Source organism: Festucalex cinctus, chromosome 17 (genome assembly GCF_051991245.1).
Source record: "Festucalex cinctus isolate MCC-2025b chromosome 17, RoL_Fcin_1.0, whole genome shotgun sequence".
Classification (NCBI taxonomy): domain Eukaryota; kingdom Metazoa; phylum Chordata; class Actinopteri; order Syngnathiformes; family Syngnathidae; genus Festucalex; species Festucalex cinctus.
This window is the reverse complement of record NC_135427.1, coordinates 1,161,222-1,180,664: the sequence shown is the minus strand read 5'-3', so window position 1 is coordinate 1,180,664 and position 19,443 is coordinate 1,161,222. Positions and strand designations below refer to the sequence as shown.

The window sequence follows — 19,443 nt, the reverse complement described above, 5'->3', positions numbered from 1 at the left end:
GAGCAAATGTGATGTCATTTTCAGCCCCGTCGACTGTGTCAAAGTGGCCGCCCCCTGAGAGGGATAAAAACAGGTGGATTTTGCTGCTTAATTTATATTCCACAAAGACAATATTAATCACAACGTAGGGTTTAGACTTGCCTCGTAGGATCGCATAAAACATATTGTTAAGTTGTATTTGTGTCGTAAAAGTCTATGTATGTCTGAGTGTGGGAAATGACATTAAAATGTCAGCTCCAATTTGTTTAATTTGCGTAATCATGTGCAATAGCAAAGCACAAATTATTGCATTTAATTGCCCACTGTAAGGCTGTGTTTGTTTTAATTATGAAATCATTTAGAAGGATGCTTGTTGCATAAGCGTTTGTTATTGGTGCCCCATGCCAGCAGCGTTTTCTCATCCTTACTTGGCGCCAAGCCCAAGAACTCTGTCCACTCGGCTCGCGAATTTAGCGGGCCACTGTCAGGCCGCCCCCCCCCCCCCCCCCCCGGGGGCGCGGTGGGTGGAGTGACTGATAACTTTGAGCCAAATCTAATTCCTGCTCTCAATTGCCCCTTTGTCATTTCCTCCATGTGAATATGAGTGTGACTGAGCTGCGGCTCTGTGGCTCGCCTGTGTTCAGATACCTTGCCTGGCTTTCATTAGGCGTTAAGCCTCCCCTTTAACCACAACCAAAGACTCTTCATCCCGCGACCATTGTTTTCCTTTTGAATGAAAGCAAGTTTTAAGCCTCGCTCATGACGCATGAAATACACGGCTTTACGTTGGCACCGCGGACTATTTAAACCTGTGATCCAACCCAGGCCGCGCTCATTAAATTGTGTAAATGATGTAACGTTTTGCCGCCGCCGCTGAGCGCCAGCAAGACATGTTTTTCCACTTAGGGATTCCAATATTTGTTCGTGTCATAAACACGGGGCATCTGGTTGCCAGTGGGTAGGCTCCTTTTCTACTTTGACACCGAAATGTGGTGGAATCCTTCGGAGAGAAGCTGTCGGGCTGCACATTGAGCAGCTTTTGTAGGTATGATAAATGTTACTAATCACCTATTGGTCCCAAAGGTCGAGCCTTTTCCTGGTCACCCATCACCCCTCTCCTTCCTGCTGTCTTCCAACAGGCACCCCGTGGATAGCCTTTATCTTGCTCAGCAATATTTTGTCCAGACAACACAACTATGCACTTTCCTTGTCAAGTGAGCGATTGTTTACTTTAAACGTAGCCTCTGGAATGCACTAATTGTAAATGAGATTACGTTAATAGATTCACAGCACAAGTAATGCACTAAGAACACATTTTCGGCATTACCGTGCCATGATTGTTTTGGTCACTGAATTTTTTTCCTATGGTTTTATCCCTAGTAAGCAACAATCCTCTAGACTTCAGCCTTTTAGGCACAGCATGCAGATGTGGTGCAATGTAGCGACAGACTTTCAGATATTTTTCAGCACTCTGCGCACAGAATTGACTCAGCAGGTGACACGTAGGTGTGAAGGCAGTTTCGATTTTTTTTTTCCCCCAGTCTTAAGATCGGTGAGTGTAAAGCAGCCTTATGTGCTTGACATTAAAGCCACAAAGCACGTTTTGGAAGAAAGAGATCGACAGTGGATGTGGGAACGAGTGGATCACACAGATGGTCCACAGTGGGATTCACAGTAGCGATGTGGAAGACAAGAGGGAGGGGTGAACTAGCAGACTTTAAGAGATTTATTGTAATATTTTGAAGGAAGTTTTCAGGACTTTTGATGACAGAAAAATGTGAAAGAAACTATTTTTTTCTATATATTTTCAGATTTCTGAATATTTTTTTTTCAGGTTTTTCAAGCCTACTAATCCTTTTCACAATAACTATATATTAGAGTGACATTTTTTTTTTTACATCTTGTTTGGGCATCCATTTTTTTTTCCATTTAAATAATTTCATGAAAATAACCGGTTTTCATTGCGCAACAAATCGGACACAGAGTGCTGGTAGACTGCAAGTCGACTGCATGGGGTGTAGGGGGAAAAAAAAGCAGATTTTGTGTGTACATGTTACTATTGTTATTTATTTATTTTTTAATTTGTAAGAAAAATGTAGGTCAGCGTTTATGTATGTCCCTCCCTAACTGTTAAAATTTGGCCCTGAGTTGTGTCAGTGGCTCTGAACTCCAGCTCACTGGTGTCGCTCTGCGCTGCCAGACTTGAGAGTGCGCGTTTGATTCTGGCTCGCAAAAAGAAAAAAAAAAAGAAAAAAAAAATTGATCGCCAGAGCAAAAATTTCATATTTATTCATTTGTCAAGTAACACTTCAAAAGTGAGTTATTGTTTTGTTTTATTTTATTTATTTATTTATTTATTTATTTATTTATTTATTTATTTATTTATTGATTTAATGCAGTATTTATCATGTATCGTTGATTAAACTTCAAGTATCATTTAAGTATCTCAAGGCCAGAAAATGTGAATGCAGAGTTCAAGACACAATCAACAATTTCACACTTTTGTTTGAATTTTGGTTCCTTAAATCGTCCAGACTCCATCCCTTTTTCATATCACAAAATAGCCTGTCTGTCATCTGTGTGTGTGCGTGTGAGAACAAATGTCTGACTACTTGTAATTCATCTCACCGAGTGTACTCCTCCGAAAACTACATTTGAGTGTACAATTGCTGGCTTTGTGTTTAGCGCTCATGTGCTCCTAATGCTCAGACAACCATGACTCACAATCTGAATGACGCTAAATCAAGAGTAAAAAAATTGATTCCTTCCAATGTGTGCTTTTACCGCATGCTATCAATCTGTTAACATTGTCATCTTTTATTTATTATACGTTATCCCCAGTTATTGTCTGTACAAGTTAGAAAGCAAACAGTCAGGATTCCACGCGGTTGCCCTTGCCAATTCCCTCGGACAGAACTTGAGCAAGCAGACAGTGAAAGTCATTTTCAAGGGCAACTCTATCGAGTTGACGAGTGCATCCCAGGTATGAATGTTGTTTTCACCATCACAATGTCGTGTTTCCTGGATGCAGTCCAAGCATGCGCTTCCTTTTCCCTTCCTCTTCTCAACTTCAATGTCTCATTCGAGACTGATTGAGCAATTTTACTGCTAAAGCTGCATGAAGAATGCTACTTAAATAATGAAAGGCTCCCGCTAAATGGAGCCTTGACAAATGTGCTTTGTCCATGTCCTTGCACTGTGGTTTGATGGATCAGGCCTTTATTTTTGTGCCACTTATCTCTTCAACTACATTTTTAGTATTATTTCCAAATAACAAAAAAAGTGTGAAGGGCTTTAGTAAGCGGGTATCATGGGGCGGTGGTGGGATTTGAGGTATTGTCATAAAATTGAGGCTGTGAAAGAGATTGTCTAGTGCCAGGGAGGGGCTTTGCATGAAAGTTAAAATTTGCATACAAATCTCCAAAAATGGGTATCTGTGGGGCTTGGGCAGGCAGCAGTTAAAATTCCTCAAGTCTTTGAGAAATGTTTTATTTGCCTTTGCTCCCATCGCACAGTGTCTCGGGAGGCTCCAGGCGCTGAGATCATAAAGCCTGGTGGAACATCAACACACAACTTTTTTTTTTTTTTTTTTTTTTCTCTCCACGTTTTACACTTACCTTTCACATACTTGATATTGTGTAATTTTCCACAATAACACAGTGGTAGCTCGATTTCCATGTGATCTGACTTTTGAGTTTTTCGAGATAAGAGCCATTGCTTGGCCATTTTTTTTTTAAACTTGAGTTGTGAAGAAAAATCAGAGGTAAAAGGCTGTCACTTTTTTAGAATTGATTAATCTAACGATTATCCCATTAATTGAATAATCGGATACAATTTTATTTTGCACATAGTTATATTGTTGTTTATTTGGTATTGTTTAGTGATAAAAAACAACAACAATTTAGCAACATCACATGAGAGGGATTGATGTTGTTTTCACCGTCTTTAAAACTGATTCAGTTACTGGTTCAGTTATTGTTTTCCAAAGTAACATTGGATGTCTTATTTTGATTTAACACAACAGATAATCAGTGTGCATGAAGGACTACAGAAATCAATGAATAATTACTATTGAGAGGCTGAAATCAGAGGACTTGGACAATTTTAGGTTAAACAATGTCTCGAATGGATTATACGTTATTAAAATAGTTGTCGATTCATTTGATAATCGATTAGTTGTGGATTAATTTTGATATGTCTAGTTACAAGTACTAGCTATGGTGACATTGAACTTTGCAACAAACAGTAGATAGTGAGAAATTATTCAAAAGATAAGCCTAGTGCATGTTGTGTATTTAATCAACGCAAAGGACGCTAGCTTAGAGCTAACACACAATGCAAAATGTCATAAGTGGGCTAATGTAATTAGTAATGTAATTGTTTTTGTTGATTTATTGAACATATAAACACATTACAAAATATAAAATAAAAGTTTAAGTAAGAAAAGAATCAACATTAGAATATAGGTGGTAGCAACACATCCACACACACACACACCCACACACAAAACAAAACAATGTTAGCGTCAATAAGCCACACACAGTTGCCTCCAAAACAATGGAGGGATGTGCATTGAGTGCATTTGAATAGCTCATTGTCAAATCATTGATTCCCCTTTAAGGTCAGCATCAATTCTCCTCTGCAGTGTCTTTTCTGTTTGTGCAGGGTCAACATATGTTAAAAACCAACTTCACGTTCAAGTGAAGATCAATAATGACTCAAAGAGGGGCACATTTCTCGTTTGGGGGCAATATTTTGCCATGGTTATGTAATCCGTCTGTTTTCTAGCCTTGCTGGTGATGATCGTCGTATAGCAACTGCCCATGGACAGGAATGTTTTGTGCTCGGATGTGTCCGACAGGTGGCTAGGAGATGCTAATTGATGAATGATCAGGGTGATATATGAGCCCCGACGACGAGACCAAACATAAAGGCCCCGAGAGCTTCGTTGATGCCCTAAATCATTTCCAACCAAGCCAAAGCATTCTCCTCATTTGCATACGAAAGACCATTTGGAGGGGCCACTGTCCTTTCTAAATCTATTGTCAACACTTTGTGGCTACATTAACAGACTAGCGTTTTGTGCCAGATGAATAATGACAACAAAGATGGTTTTATAATAAGGATCACTTAGCAATAATGAATGAATGAACATCACCACAAATTAAGCTGGTTTGAGTTTATGTGGATTCTTCTTTGTGGCTCTTTCTTTTTCGGATTGTTCCTGGATATAATAAAAGAAACACAACAACTTGAGGAGCAATGAACATGAACTATCACTAGCTGCCAAAGTGCTGCTTGTTGTGAAGTTAGTTGAGTTTAGGGCCATGATACAGTGTTTGTATTCCAAATATAACACTGTTTTGATTGTGTTTTTATGTTGACCACTGTCTGAATGAATATAAATGAATGAATCAATGAAATAAGCCATTGTGTACTTGACTGCGCATTTTGCGGCATCCCAGTGCCGAGTGACATCTGCCTCTTCCTCTTATCAGTCACTGTGGATATGCAACCATCCCACAGGGGGGATTGCATGACCCTCCTCATTGTTCTGTTTGGATGACTAAAGGACAAAGGAGGTCTGGATGGAGCGTGTGTGAGTTTGCATCCTTCCACTGGGATCCCTATCCTCCTATGTCAGGATAGGGTCATGTGATCCATGTGTGACTTAGGGGGTTTCCACTGCTGAGAGCCAATACCACAATGAGAGAGGTTCATATTGTGTGTTTATGGCGGCTGATAGGATTTTATTTGAGGTGGGGAAGTGACATTTTGTTGCTGTTCCGAAGTAACCTGACACTTGTACCTTCTCGGTCCGAGCTACCCTCATTTCCCCCTGATTGGCAGTGGAGGGTTAGCGCTGTCACAATGAGTAACCGTATGTCCCACGGCTGATGATTGATTTCACTTGAGTGTGAAAGCGGCCACGATCAAACCCTTTTAACCACCCGCTCTTGAGTAACACAAATCACAGTCTCAGGTGCCAGTGATGGGCCTGACATCGAGTATCATGAGATACCGCTGTACTCCCATTGCAATCCTCCTTTTGCCCAGAATGAGGGTCCCTCAGCAATTGAGACCTTCACATGTGGTAAATTGCGTTCCATTTGAAAAGCAGACGGACATAGCTGGCCGGGATCCAGCGGCGAGGGGCCCCATTTTCTACTTATGTGTGCATTAAAGGTGAATGTCTGCAGTGCGTTCCTTTCACTTATCATCAAGGATGAAGATGTGATTCCCCAAGACTACGCTGCTGTCCACTCCAATCATAGCGCAGAGAATCTCTGTGCAAGGCATGCACATGCACGCGCAGGATGGCATAAAGTCAACCTCATTTCATCCTTTCTTTTCCTCTTAAAGTAGACTGCCCTTGGTCAAGTGTTTGAGTAAAACCCACCACTCAGACACACTTAAGATCCACAAACAGGAAGCGAGGGCATGGAGTGGAGGAAGGAAATGAGATCAGGACTCCGGCAGGGCTGAAGCCCAAGTCATTTGATTGGCTGACACATTGTAGTGCTTTAAGCTAGAATAACAATATCCTATTCCAATATTGTGCATCATAATACCGTAGTCTGGCTGGCTTGTGTATTTTTGAATCTCCATGGTGCTTCTGTATGTGTTCTATTTGCCTGTGTTCCAATTCCGAGAACACAAATTGGAGCAGTGTTGGTTGAATCGACCTGGGAACTGGAACGCCCTATTTTCTCCATCACACTACATGTAATTTTGTTACACAACCAGACAGTTGCAAATTGATCAGCAAGGTTAGGTTGTGTTGTCGTGATGTTTTGAAGTCATATAGGCACATTTGATTTCACTACTTGGCAGCAACTAGCACAAGTTGCAAATGAGTTCAAGCCCAACTGGCTGATTAAATGAGTGGCTGTATAACTCGAAGCAAAGTAGGTTCCAGGACAAATTTTCACTTTTTCCTACGGGCGTAACCTCAATTTGTACAAAATCTGGAGCACATCATAGCCTATCACTTTACCTACACTAACGTAACAAAGTCATAATTCCAGTAAAAATTTGTAAGACATAATCAAATGAAAGACCGACCTCGAAACCTGTGTTAGTACCGTCGTAAATGGAGGACCAATTGCATTCATAGAAAATTGTGGGCCCGGGGAGTGTAAGATGTTGGCAAAAAAACAACAATAATTGTAAGAGCAGTAGTAGTTATAGTAAGAGTTGAACCAATTAGTCGACTAGAAGACTTTACTACTCTACATTGATGCTTAACGCTAAAAGTCGACTAATTACCAATCGGCTGATTTACAAAGGACTTTGACTCGCCCGTCTGCTACCGTCGGCAGAGTGTAACAGAAGTAAAATATCGTCTTTGACTTCATTTACATGCTGATCCGTCGAAATATGCGTATACTGTGCTGAAAAAAAAAAGACCATTGTTGTCAACCATTGGCTCAACGTTCATCAAATTATAGTCGACTACAAAGAATCTTAAGTCGTACAACCTCTAGCAGCATTGTAGAGATTCAGTGTTCAGATTTAATTGGCTCCGAGACAGTCGCGGTCAACATCCTTTTGGTTTTTGTTTTGTAAGAGTTGGATGTGAAGCGGTTTAGCCCAGAGCCTCAGGCCTTAGTGCATTTCTGTTCCATTCCAATTTCACAAGGCAGTTAATGTTTCTGAAAAGAATTTTGAGAAAAGAGACTGTAAAACCCACATTTTTTTTAATATGTTCTGCCATCTAAACTTTTGTAATCCGTAGCTGAATCATTATTAGTCCATCAAGGGAATCTCTTAGAATGTCCATCCCTAGTAACCACTTGGAAACGTGTAACTTGTGGAAAAAAACCTCTGCAGTGAATGAGTGTGACACTATTTACAAATTTGACAATTACTCTCTTGTTGTTGATTATAAAATTGATTTTCTCCTTATAAAACGGGCCAGAAAAAAACTTGGGTCTGGCGGGGGGGGATTTTCTTGCCTTGTAATGGAATTACAGCTCTTCTGAGAAGCTTGCCTTCCTCATTGTGACACATTCTTGGCAAGGTCCCGTCATTCTATTTTATAAATGCCATTGGTTTTTATTTATCATGTTCTTTGGAAGGTTGTGGGCTGGTTCTACATCTTTCGAGAATTGGACAGGTTCTGGAGTCCCAACATGCCAATAAGAGGCGCCAAAGGCACGACTGAAAGACAAATATCTATCAAGTCTGACCATGACTGAATCCATGGTAGGATCCATGAAATCAAATACTTTAAAAGCCTTACGTACTCTTAGTTGACTCGTTAAAGTACAAATTGTTGTCTGAAGCTGTTATGAAGTGACAGCACGCTACATTTGTCTTGGTCTCTCGATAAAGGCGCTTCTGTGTTTCTTATTTGTGCATCGGGCCGAGGGGATTTCTCCACTGCCACCTGATTCACATTGCAGTAATTGAGTTGTGGCCATAAGCACTACTGTGGCTGTCGAGCCACAAAAGGACTGTTTTACTCCAATTTTCACATGATGCTGGGCGAGAGCGAGAAGGTCCAAACTTATTGGAAAAAGGACTAGTGGAAAAACGACGGGGTGATTGCAAGCAGAGTGAGCGCAAAGGAGGCAACAAGAGTATTCTTTTTTTTCTTTTTTTTTGTCTGTACGCCAGGGAGGCTTGGAGAGTCACTAAAGCTGGAACACGTGGATAAAGAAGCACAAAGCTCTTCACATCTTCCCCCCTCTTTCTTCACATCTCTCAGAGCTTAGAGCTGCAATCGATTCGAGGGGAGATTTCCTCGTCCAAATACAGGGAGATTGACGTTTTGGGGGTAAGCCCGAATTTGTCGCTCCTGTCAACTCCACATAATTGGATACCCCTCCACTTTTATGTTCGTATCAAATGCCATCTTGCTTTGGAACAAAAGCATTGTTCGTCATTATGTGACTGTCAAATTGTTAGGTTATACTTTTTAGGTCTTTGAAACATTTGTTTTGTTAGCGAGCAGGAATATGCTACAAGTATAACTACTATGGTTGGGTAATATAGACTAAAATGCATATCACGGTATAAATTGAATCTCTTCATGGTAATTGTATTGTGATATAAACATACAGTAGTCTAAAAATCTTATTGGAAGTATTTCTGACTGGGTTATATTTACATTAGCAAAGCTAAATTGATTGGAAAAAAAATGCACCATATCTTAGTGGTTAGCATGACTTCTCTGTCTTCACCCGATTTCTTATTTTGCTTGTGTGTTGCAAGATTAGCTGCTCCTCGCCCTCCTGTGGTGATCATGATACTTGTCAGAAGTGTAGCTTATTCGCTGTCTTGGATTTGTGGATTAGTGATTCAGAGGAGTGGCACTGCAATATGAAAGGAAAGTGTTTAGCTGTGCTAGCTATCCCGCCACAGCTTGTAGCTTGTGTAGAGGAAGTTAGCTTCGTGCATAGCATTCACCCGGTAGTTCCAAAGTAGCGGAAAAAGCATTGAGGAAAGTCTGCATTGAGCAAATTTTTTAAACCAATAGCCGAATTATATATTGAGAAGGCAAATTATTTGTGCAAGTGTCAAGCTTAATCCTTGATTTGTGGCTCCATCACGACAAATAAAAAAGCCTCATTCACGTCCTGACTGATTTATTGGTCTTTATTCTGAGGCAAGACTGATATAATATCCTGTTTTGTCAGTCATGAGTGATGAGTGAAAGCTAAAGTATTGATTTTTTTTCCCTTTCTGCCATGCAATAATAGCGTCATTTTCCCCAAACTGATGCTGGTTCCACTGAGCTCTCACCCACTTGTCTTTTCATTTCCTGTTGTGCCACTTGATGTCATGTGTTGCGTAGTGCCATCCTGTTCTTTTTCCTGACCACAGCGAGAGGGGATCCCTACTACAAGTCTCCTAAATTGCTAACAGAACGAGTGCAGAGTCCTTACTTACTTTTGCACTTGTTTTTTTTTTTTTAGAGGAAGTTTTTCTCCTTGCAGTTGCGGCAAGAGAGATCATGACGAAATAATGCTGCTCTTTATCTATTCATTCAGCGAAATATCACACTTTTCCAAAATCATGTAATTATTTCATTAGACTCTAAATGCATTCATCACTGTTTTTATCTTGTGATTTTCTTATGGGGATACGCAGTCCTTTGATGGTTTCAAATTCACTGTCACTATCTGGCACTTGTAAAGCATGGTTTGGATTTTTATCTTCACCTACCCCCCCTAACCCCCCCCCCCCCCCTAACCCCCCCCCCTTCTATCCACCCCCCCTCTCCTTCCCTCCCTCCTTCCTGTCATGATTTAGATCACGACTTGTAAGTGGGTTGGTGGTGCCCCGGCGGTTGATGTGGAACACATGCCTTCAATGATTCACACTCGGCGTGCTGTAGGTCATGGCGGTCTGCCTCGCCAGCCCACCGCCTCCCTCGTTGTCTGGCGTGGCACTCCCGCGTTTCAGATTTGTTTTCCCTTCCCCCTCCTTTCCGCACTTCAAATTTTTTATGCTACCCTACCTAAACCTGGAAGGATTTGAATCATCAGAGCCTGGTACTTTGTTGTTTAAGCCAGGTTTGTTCTTTATTTTTGTCTGCAACGGGCTCCCGGGCTATTTCAAATTTGTATGTTTATTCATAGCAACCCTCTGATCAACAAGCCTTACTTTTGGGGATCACCTACTTTGTTTAAATTGATTATTTAAGGCATTTTCTTGGACCAACTAGATTTGCCACAGGTTTCACCCTCCAAATGTGGAGCTCTAGTTAACTAAACTTCAAAATCAGTTTGTTTTGTACAACTGATCTCTCTTTTTTTCTTTTTTTCTTTTTTTAAATTTATTTATTTATTTATTTTTGTGGAATGCTTTCACAATGCTACTTCACACCACCAGTTAAATAGAATATATAAGTTAGATGATACAAGCTAGATCTGAAAAGTGGGGTAAAATAGCAATAACGAGTAGTCATAAGATTGAGCTGAATATCCATTTTGACATAATATATTTCATAATATGATATGCCTTTTGCAAGAGGTCAGAATGCTCCAAGAATAATGTCTTAATATTATGATGGCAAAATGTCAAATTTATAGCAACAAAGTTGTATTATGAGGAAAGCAAAAACATTTTTTACTTTAACAAGCTCATGAAATTATGAGAAAATAAAGTCATAATTTTTTAATAGTAAAGTTGTGGCAAAAAATGGCAGAATTTTAGAATAACACAGTTGGGCTGCAACTAACGATTATTTAATAATTGATTATATTTTTGATTAATCAATTAATTGAATAAAAAAACAAAACATTACATTTCCATCATTTTTTTTGCATTTGCCAAAGCAGGACATTATTTCAAATCGGCAGCTCACAAATTAATAAATTAATTATAATTCCGTTACTGGTTTGGTCTGTAACATGAGGAAAATAGGCACTAATATTGATCCCTGTTTTCCTAAGTCAAAGGAATTGGAGGACTACAGAAATCCAAAAATATTAATAATTATTGATTAATTTGATAATCAATTAGTTCTCGATTAAACGACTAATTGTTGCACCTCTAGAATGTAAATTTGAAGAATGACGTCTCAGGATCATGAGACAAAATGTCCTCATTTTACAAGAGTAAAGCTGTTTAATTTGAAAACTTTTTTTTTTTTTTTTTTAAACGGTCGTTTTAGCGAAAACCTTTTGTTATATGTCATGAACAATATTTTAATATTATGTCGCATGAGAAAAATAATGTAATTTTCAATATTATAGTTGCAGTGCAGTATAATAAGGAAACTGATCTTACTTGAACACTCGTAACATAAGACTAACGCATATGAGAAAAATGTTGCAATTTTCTAAGAGTCATGTCATAATTTTGTGATGACAATTTTGTAACATGAATCAAGATGTGACATGATGAGAAAATGTTGCAATGGCCTTGCCACTCGTAGAGTCAATCCAGCTACATAAATGGCTTCCGCCTTTTTCTTCCGCCTTGTGCCATCAACCGCAGCCACCATCTTCCTCCTTCCCATTTTTTTCCCCCTCTCTATACAGACAGAAGCGATTCCTCTGTCTCGCCTCTTTGGATCGCACAGCTTCTTATGTGACCGCGTCTGACCTTTCCTCCACTCGCACAAACACATATGTGCACATGCATACTGTACATGCCGACTAACTGCTGCCATGCTTTCAATTATAGCAAATAAATGTCTTTTTTCCAAATGGCAGGCAGACAAAATGTTCACCATAGCAGTAAAAAGCAACCGCCTGGTCGACTAGTTTGCTTGCGTGCCATGTTATTTAATCATTCTGCTTTTTCTTTTCCACAAACATTTAACTAAATATGCTCTGAGTGGTGTAAGTTTTTACAATAGCAATAACCTCTTGTATATTTTTATTTGGTGCACTCAGTTTTTACGATACCCACAACATAAGCACTTGCCTCGTAAAGTATGTCTTTATCACGATGCAATGTGTTTTTTATGTTGCAAATGTAAATTAGTGTTCATCTGTTTACAACTCTCAAATCGAGGTGCGAAACAAAAGTAGGGAGTGCTTCAAATCATGGTGTGATATGATATCTGAAATCATTGACGGGGACCTTCTTGGATTGGACCATTGCTGTAAAGCAAACGCCTGATTCGCAACACAGAAAAACCCGGCCGCTCTACAGTATAGACGGGAGGGTGTAGTCGACAGTGCTGAGTAGTCTGCAGTTGCTCTTTGGGGCGCCTCCTGACAGGAACTTGGCAGCCAGAAACAAAAACAAACTCCCTGCGGTGGGCAAGCAGGCTGGGCGGTGCAGTCAACCCCCCTCCCGCTCACATGTTGCCATACATGTTGGCCATTGGACTACCAGACTCGGCTGTTTCTGCAACCTGAGGGAAATAAAATGGAATCTTAAATGTCGGACACAATTGACACTCATTATATTTGGAAAAATGTTTGAAAGTGTTACTGTTACATAGACTTGATTAACTGTAAAGTCGGTCCTTTTAATTAACATTTTAATATTGTTAATTAGTCGTATAAAAAGAAGTTAACCAGACTAATATTAAGTTAGAAACACTACTCCACTCCCTGCTACTGAAATGAATCAAACACCTACTAGTACTACCATATGTTAGCTAACCAGCTAGTGGCTAGCTAAGAAGCTAACATCGTAGTGCTGACAAGAGTGGTAAGGTGTAGTTATTCATTATTCGTTTGATTTAAACATTTAAACTCTATTTTGGCAGCTTCCACTGTATATTTTCACTGTACTTGTGCCTGTCATTCATCTTCCATGATCGCTTAAGCTGATATTTTATTCCCGTCGTACTAACTCCGTGTCGGTTTCCAAGAACACCATTCTATCGTCACCTCAGGGGGCGGAAACTGCTGCCAAGGGTCCCAAAATGCATGCGCCGAGGCAGCAGAAAGCCTCAGTGATCATGATGTAACTAGCGATGGACATATGGGAGGCCTTCCAATCCAACATGGAGGCCCAACGGTCATAACACGCGTTCTCGGAATTGCGTCAAAACAAAAATACACTCAAACATACCATGCAGGTCCTCACATACGCACAACATATGTCTTCGCTGTGCACTTTGCTCTTTGCTGCTCGCCAAACACAGTGGAGTATTGTGCTGCCTGACTTGGTGCGTGTCCAAAGCTGAAGAGAACCCAGATTGCTGAAACAGAGAGCTCACTACAAGCTACTCACTCAGCCTAGAGTTGTTGCTGCCTAGTGTGGTTGCATTCTTTTTCATCAGCCTCAAAAATGTTATACCTTTGTACATACATGTACAGTTGCGTATTATTGTAATGCACAGTTTTATTTACATCCATGATACATTAGAGTAGCAACGGAGCCTAACACAATAGCCCACACATCAAAATAACGATTTAAACGACAGCCTAATCTATATCATTACATCATACAGCTGTGTTGGATGCAGTCAGATTTTTTGGCATGGCTGTGTTTTAATGTCCAATCATCCATTTTCTTGACCGCTTATTCCTCACAAGGGTCGCGGGAGGTGCTGGAGCCTATCTCAGCTGGCTCTGGGCAGTAGGCGGGGTACACCCTGGACTGGTTGCCAGCCAATTTTATTGTAACATGTGACATGACTATATTGGCCTAGAAGCAGAGCTAACCCAACCACCCACATATCAAATTAACAATATAGATAGAGCGTTTTATCGTCCGTTCGTTTTTATATCCCTCTATGATATATATTGCTATAGCGCACAGCAAGTTGTCATATGCTTGATATGGTTGTTTTGATGTTTTTTTTTTCCCCACATATGTGGCATACTGTAAAAGAATGCTTCCTACATACTGTATTAAATGTAGGGCATCCGTCTGTAAACTTTTTGAGTGGTCTCCACGGTCCCATTTTGGGGGCCCAGCCAAGATTTCCTCCTGCGTGTGCCAGTTCTAGTTTATTGTCCGATTTGAGACATGTTACTGTAGTTCAAGCTTATATGGTTGCTTTAATGTTCTTGTCATTACTAAGTGGACTGCAAATAGAAGCGGCTGCTTCCGATTCCCTGTGATATTGCAGTCTGGTATTTTGCAAACGCAATGCATGAATTGTAACCAACCATCCATCCATTTTATGTATTGTTTATTTGCATTAGGGACGGGTTGGAGCTTATATCAGCTAACTTTGGACAAGGCATACACATACAATGGACAATTTACAGCATTAAGTGAACCTAACGTGCATGTGTTTGACCTCAAGCACAGGGAGAACACTCAACGTCCTTTCAGGAAGGCCAAAACCGAGTTTCGAACCCCAGAACTGTGACGTAGACGAGCTAACCACTCGCTCACCATGCTGCCCTGAATCGTAACAACAGTTCAACGAATATATTCCTCTCAGTTTACATTTTCTGCGGCAGATGTACCAAGATCATGTAGCACAGGAAGTGGGGTGGTTATGTCACCACCATACAATTTGTGCAAGCATAATTTGACATCCTCCGTAAAAGAACACAGCGCTGCAGAGTCAAGATTCTGTTTTTGTGCCATATGTATATTCTTATAACATGCAGCAAAGGGGACCTCATGCTGTGAATTGCACCAAAAACAATTCTAATCAAGAATAGAGTTTTTGAAGTAGTTAAGACGCATATTGGGAACAAAAGCAAGTTCTACAGATAGACTGAGATAAGGATGTGCCACCTGCTCCCCTGGGACACCATTAGCTTCCATGTGCACAGTGTGCTGTACTGTATAGCCCTGCGTGCCTTTGTTATTGCTGTGTGTGTTAAGAGCTCGCTCACATAAAGTAAAACCTCCCACCAAATGAGGTATAGAAGACAGCATCAAGTGCCCTAGATGAACAGCCATCAACGCACACATACACACATGCACCTCCTCTCTCAGGTCCCAGTAGTCCCATCTCAATAATGCCCCAATCCCCCCCTCCATCGATCCAGTAGTCTCCTTGTCCACACTCATTGCCCATCGATCGGCACCTTGCAAAGAGTCTCCGAAGACTTCTTTACATCGTGTAACTCACCTTGTGTGCTGTGTGTGTGTGTGTGTAAAAAATACGGCCTGAATATATTCAACAAAATAAATATCTGCTTGATCATGTAACATGGATGTATGATGGCATCACCACTGGGATAGGAAGGCAAATGTTTGACTTGCCCCTGGGCAAACCGCTGAACATCTGCATACTTTATTTAGTGCATGTTTCCCCCCCCTTACTCTTCCTTAATCAGCTAACATCAAAAGTATCCCAATAATACCTGCCTGCAAAATATGGCTGAAAACATTGGCAATATAGCAGGACTGCCAAACCTCTTTTAATTGTGAGCCAAATCATAGTTATGGTTTCCTTATAAGGCAACAAAATGTATAAACACAACGGTACACCAAATATTGTGGCTGTGTAAGTGCAGTTAAGGTCATGGTTTTGTTCGTGTTGGGTAAAGTAAGGGGACAAAATTCAAAACAAACTTCTTGTGTTTCGTGTAAACCGGAACCTACTTATGTCATTTAAAATTTTTCTTCTTCTTCTTCTTTTTAAGAACGTGCAATGTAGTTTGTCTTTGACTAGCTAAAAAAATTAGCATACCCCTCGCCATGACATCTGCTAGCCAGAAGCTGAGATGTTTGTTTACGGATTTTCCTAATAGGCTCTGTGTAGGAATGCTAATAAACACCGTAGTACTTGCATTTGGTTATTATCATTTGTATGACTAGTTTTGAACAGAACTCAAGTCAAATGGAGCAGTTTGACACCTGTGATTTAAAGAAATGCTAAGTGCTTCGATACCATCTGCTTCTCCTTCTATTCTGCTAATGCTACTCCAAAGCCATTACTTTTTTTTGGCTGTTTTAACTTGTCGCACAAGTCTCCACTGATTTATAAACTCGAATCCACGGGGCCACGCTACCATTTTCCGCCTTTACAATGAACCGGTAACTTGTGGTTTTCAAAGACTTCCACTTTTTCAAATGCCTTTTGAGAGCCAAAACTGTCAACTTACAAATTAGAATTCAAAAGACATCTACATCAGTTTTGAGTCAAAAACTCATACAAGCTTGTGCGGTTCATCCGAGGCTTGATTATGGCTAGCGGAAAACTTTACCTAATACCCTGTCTTGACGGCTAGAAATAAAGTTGGCTATATGGCAATTTATATTGGCTATATGGCAATTTATTTTGGCAATTGGACAGTCTCTACGGAGACTGATTCAATAATTAATCCAAACAGCCACTGAGGTCCTTTTGCACCATGCAGGACCTAAACCTAAAATTCCAGCGCTTTTTCACAATTACTGTAAGACAGAAAAAGAAAAGACTCCCTTCTCTTCCCAGATGAATCCGTCAAGCCACGTGAAAACTTTGCTTATTATTGTTACTGCTTGATTTATTAAAGGCTTCTATCTGGGTCAAGCATCCCCCATCTTCCTCATTCCTCTCTTCCTTCTTTCACCCCCTCCACCTAAACAAGAACCCCCACCCCCTATGTCTCTTCCCTTTGTCTCTCATCTGGTTTTCTGTTTTTGTTAAGGACACTTGATTAATGGTGCCACTGACAAAGGCTGTGGTCTGCTCTGGGTTGAGATAGGGCTCCGTTCTAGGTAAAGCAAAACACATGTGCTCCGGACAACCCCGGGGAATCCCTGAGGAGAGAGGGGAGGACGGACATAAACTACAGTAGTCACTGGTGTCCATACCTTGATGAAGGGCCCTTCCTTGAACTGCAAAATGTGTCTGAAATGCAAACAAGAGGAGCAAATCTCCTCAGGATTAAGGTTTAGAATCATAAGTTATCTTTATATGGCATCACACTGCTCAATTGGGCCTTCCTAATAAATCCAATGTGGCAAACAGAGACGGGTTTCCAATCCAGCTAAAGAACTAGAAAACAACATCCAAATATTCCTCTTAATTTGACGTAGAACGAGATGTCCCTTTCAAAACCTCAACGTTACACGAATAGAGCCTCCACCCAACTTTCAGTGCTTGTGCCAACGTAAGCAAGGGACGCAGTGTGGGTTAGGAGACCGACTGATCCGGGAGACCTTGCAGCTGGTCAGCAAGGTCAGCGTCCAACAGCAACACCAGAGCTTCTACACACCCAGAGGAAGGACGGCGGACTTCTGAAGAGTCCGCCGCAGTCATTCACTGCACTTTTTTTTCCCCCCTCAGCTTCCCCGTGGGATGATCTTGAGGCCTTCCTCTGGCTGTATGGGGATTAACTGTGGCTTGTGGACAGCCGTGCAAGAAGTCAGGCAGCGAGCAGCCATGCAGGAACTAGAGCCTTCCAACAGAAAGTTATTATTGTTGATCCAGTTAGGTTGTGTTCACACTTGGTATGTTTGCTTTGGCTTCTTTTTACTCCCTTTCTTTCCCTCTGCTGGATCTTATGCCTTTTTTTTTTACCGTGCACTTGTGGCTGACAATGAGGCGCTCGAAGCAGCCACACCAGCACGTAACTCTGGGCTATGCACGCTGGCTATGCAGTTGGACCCCGCCCCCTTGGCATTTGCGCCTTTCTCTCTCCAAGTTTTGCGCATACTCATGGTTGACAATGAGCCACTCTAAAGCGGCCAGGCCAGCAGGCAATTCGAAGACTAGCTAGCTAATGCGTCTGATAACCTCTGATCAAATGTTGACCCTCTAGTTCATATATAACGCAAATGGAGGGAATTCACTTCACGGGGTGAATTCTAGTGCCCATAGTGCGGTTCATTTGGTCAAATGTCGTGTTTATTAAAACCTTTTGCAAAGAACAGTCACGCTTTGTGGGAAGCATCACTCCTGATCAAGAAGATGTGTTCATTGTCATTCAAATCCCTGAATGTTTGACACACATTGGAGTGATTTTAAAGGCTGACGTAGAAAATGCTCAAGGGACTGTTAACAATAGGCACGCTGATTAGGATTCACTGTGAATTGGGACAACGGTGATTGTGTTTCTTGCCAAATAGTTAAGTTGGAAGTATTAAACGTGTTCTCAATAATTCACAATGAAAGCGAACTAAGGGGTTTAGTTCTGTGGTTTGTATCACTTTCCACTGTCATAGTTTTTATCAACTTCCTCCTCTAGTTACCCGAAGATGGTATGTGCCCAATCTAGTCTTTATCTCTCATCCCCAGGGGGAGGGAGCCTGTTCACTTTATAATTTACTGGATTTGTCTGCCTTGTTCCCTTTTCTCTCATCCCTTTTTGCTTGTATGTCAGATTTAGTGTCTGCTAAGGCCAACGCAGTAGCACTGTTCAATCATAGAGGCGCATCTCAACCTTCTAATGTGGAAGAAATGTTCAATTTTGTACAGTAATTCTTCCCATAGCAAGAGAAATAATCCTTCCACGGTCAATATTTTAAGTAACACGTCAACCTCATCCAATCCCAAAGTGAAAGTCTTTCTTTCAAAGTATTTGTCTTGCTCTACTCCACGTCGTCCTCGCTTCTATTGTCCCATCCTCTCTGCCCTCGCTCCTTGTCTCCTTGCCTCCTGTTCTGCACTCTCCCAATGGTCTCATTAGATGTGAAGCTGGCTGCCTTTAAGCGCGTGTGGATGTAGGTTCTTTTAGGCAAAGTCTCACTTGACTGAGCATGCCACTTGCACTAGTAGGGGCCCGCGCTCTATTATTACCACAAAGCTGTCAGAGGCTGAGTATAAAGTAGCCTCCTGTTGCTGAGTGCTAGGTGAACGCAGGACACTGCCTGAACAATTGCATGCTGTTGAAGCTACGCGGGGTACAAAATGTCAGCAGATAAATACATGGATCTGGATAATATTAATATTTTTAGTAACGTCTATAGTGCTGTAGTCAAGACCACACCAACCGAGACCAAAATATTATTGAGACTAGAGAGTTTCGAGACAGATGACTTTTGGAGGTCAAGACGGAGACAAGATCAATACTTTTGACAATCAAGACCAAGACAAGACCAAGAGTTTTGGCGGTCAACCCAGAGACATGACCAAGACTTTTGGCGGTCAAGATAGAGACAAGTTAAGTCAAGTCATCTTTAGAGAAAGATTTTTGAAGGTCAAGA

General features: G+C 41.0%; 1 protein-coding gene across 6 annotated transcripts in view; it reads left to right on the top strand.

Annotated features, from left to right (window-relative positions):
• raraa (retinoic acid receptor, alpha a) overlaps positions 1 to 19,443 on the top strand; it is a 170,142-nt gene that overhangs the window by 22,792 nt on the left and 127,907 nt on the right. The window contains exon 1 of one of the 6 annotated variants that reach the window (XM_077503910.1): positions 8,634 to 8,761. The exons of the other annotated variants lie outside the window; for them this stretch is intronic. The gene's annotated coding sequence lies outside the window, so the exon portion shown is untranslated. Of the gene's footprint in view, positions 1 to 8,633; positions 8,762 to 19,443 lie in introns of those variants that run through there. 6 annotated transcript variants of the gene reach the window in all.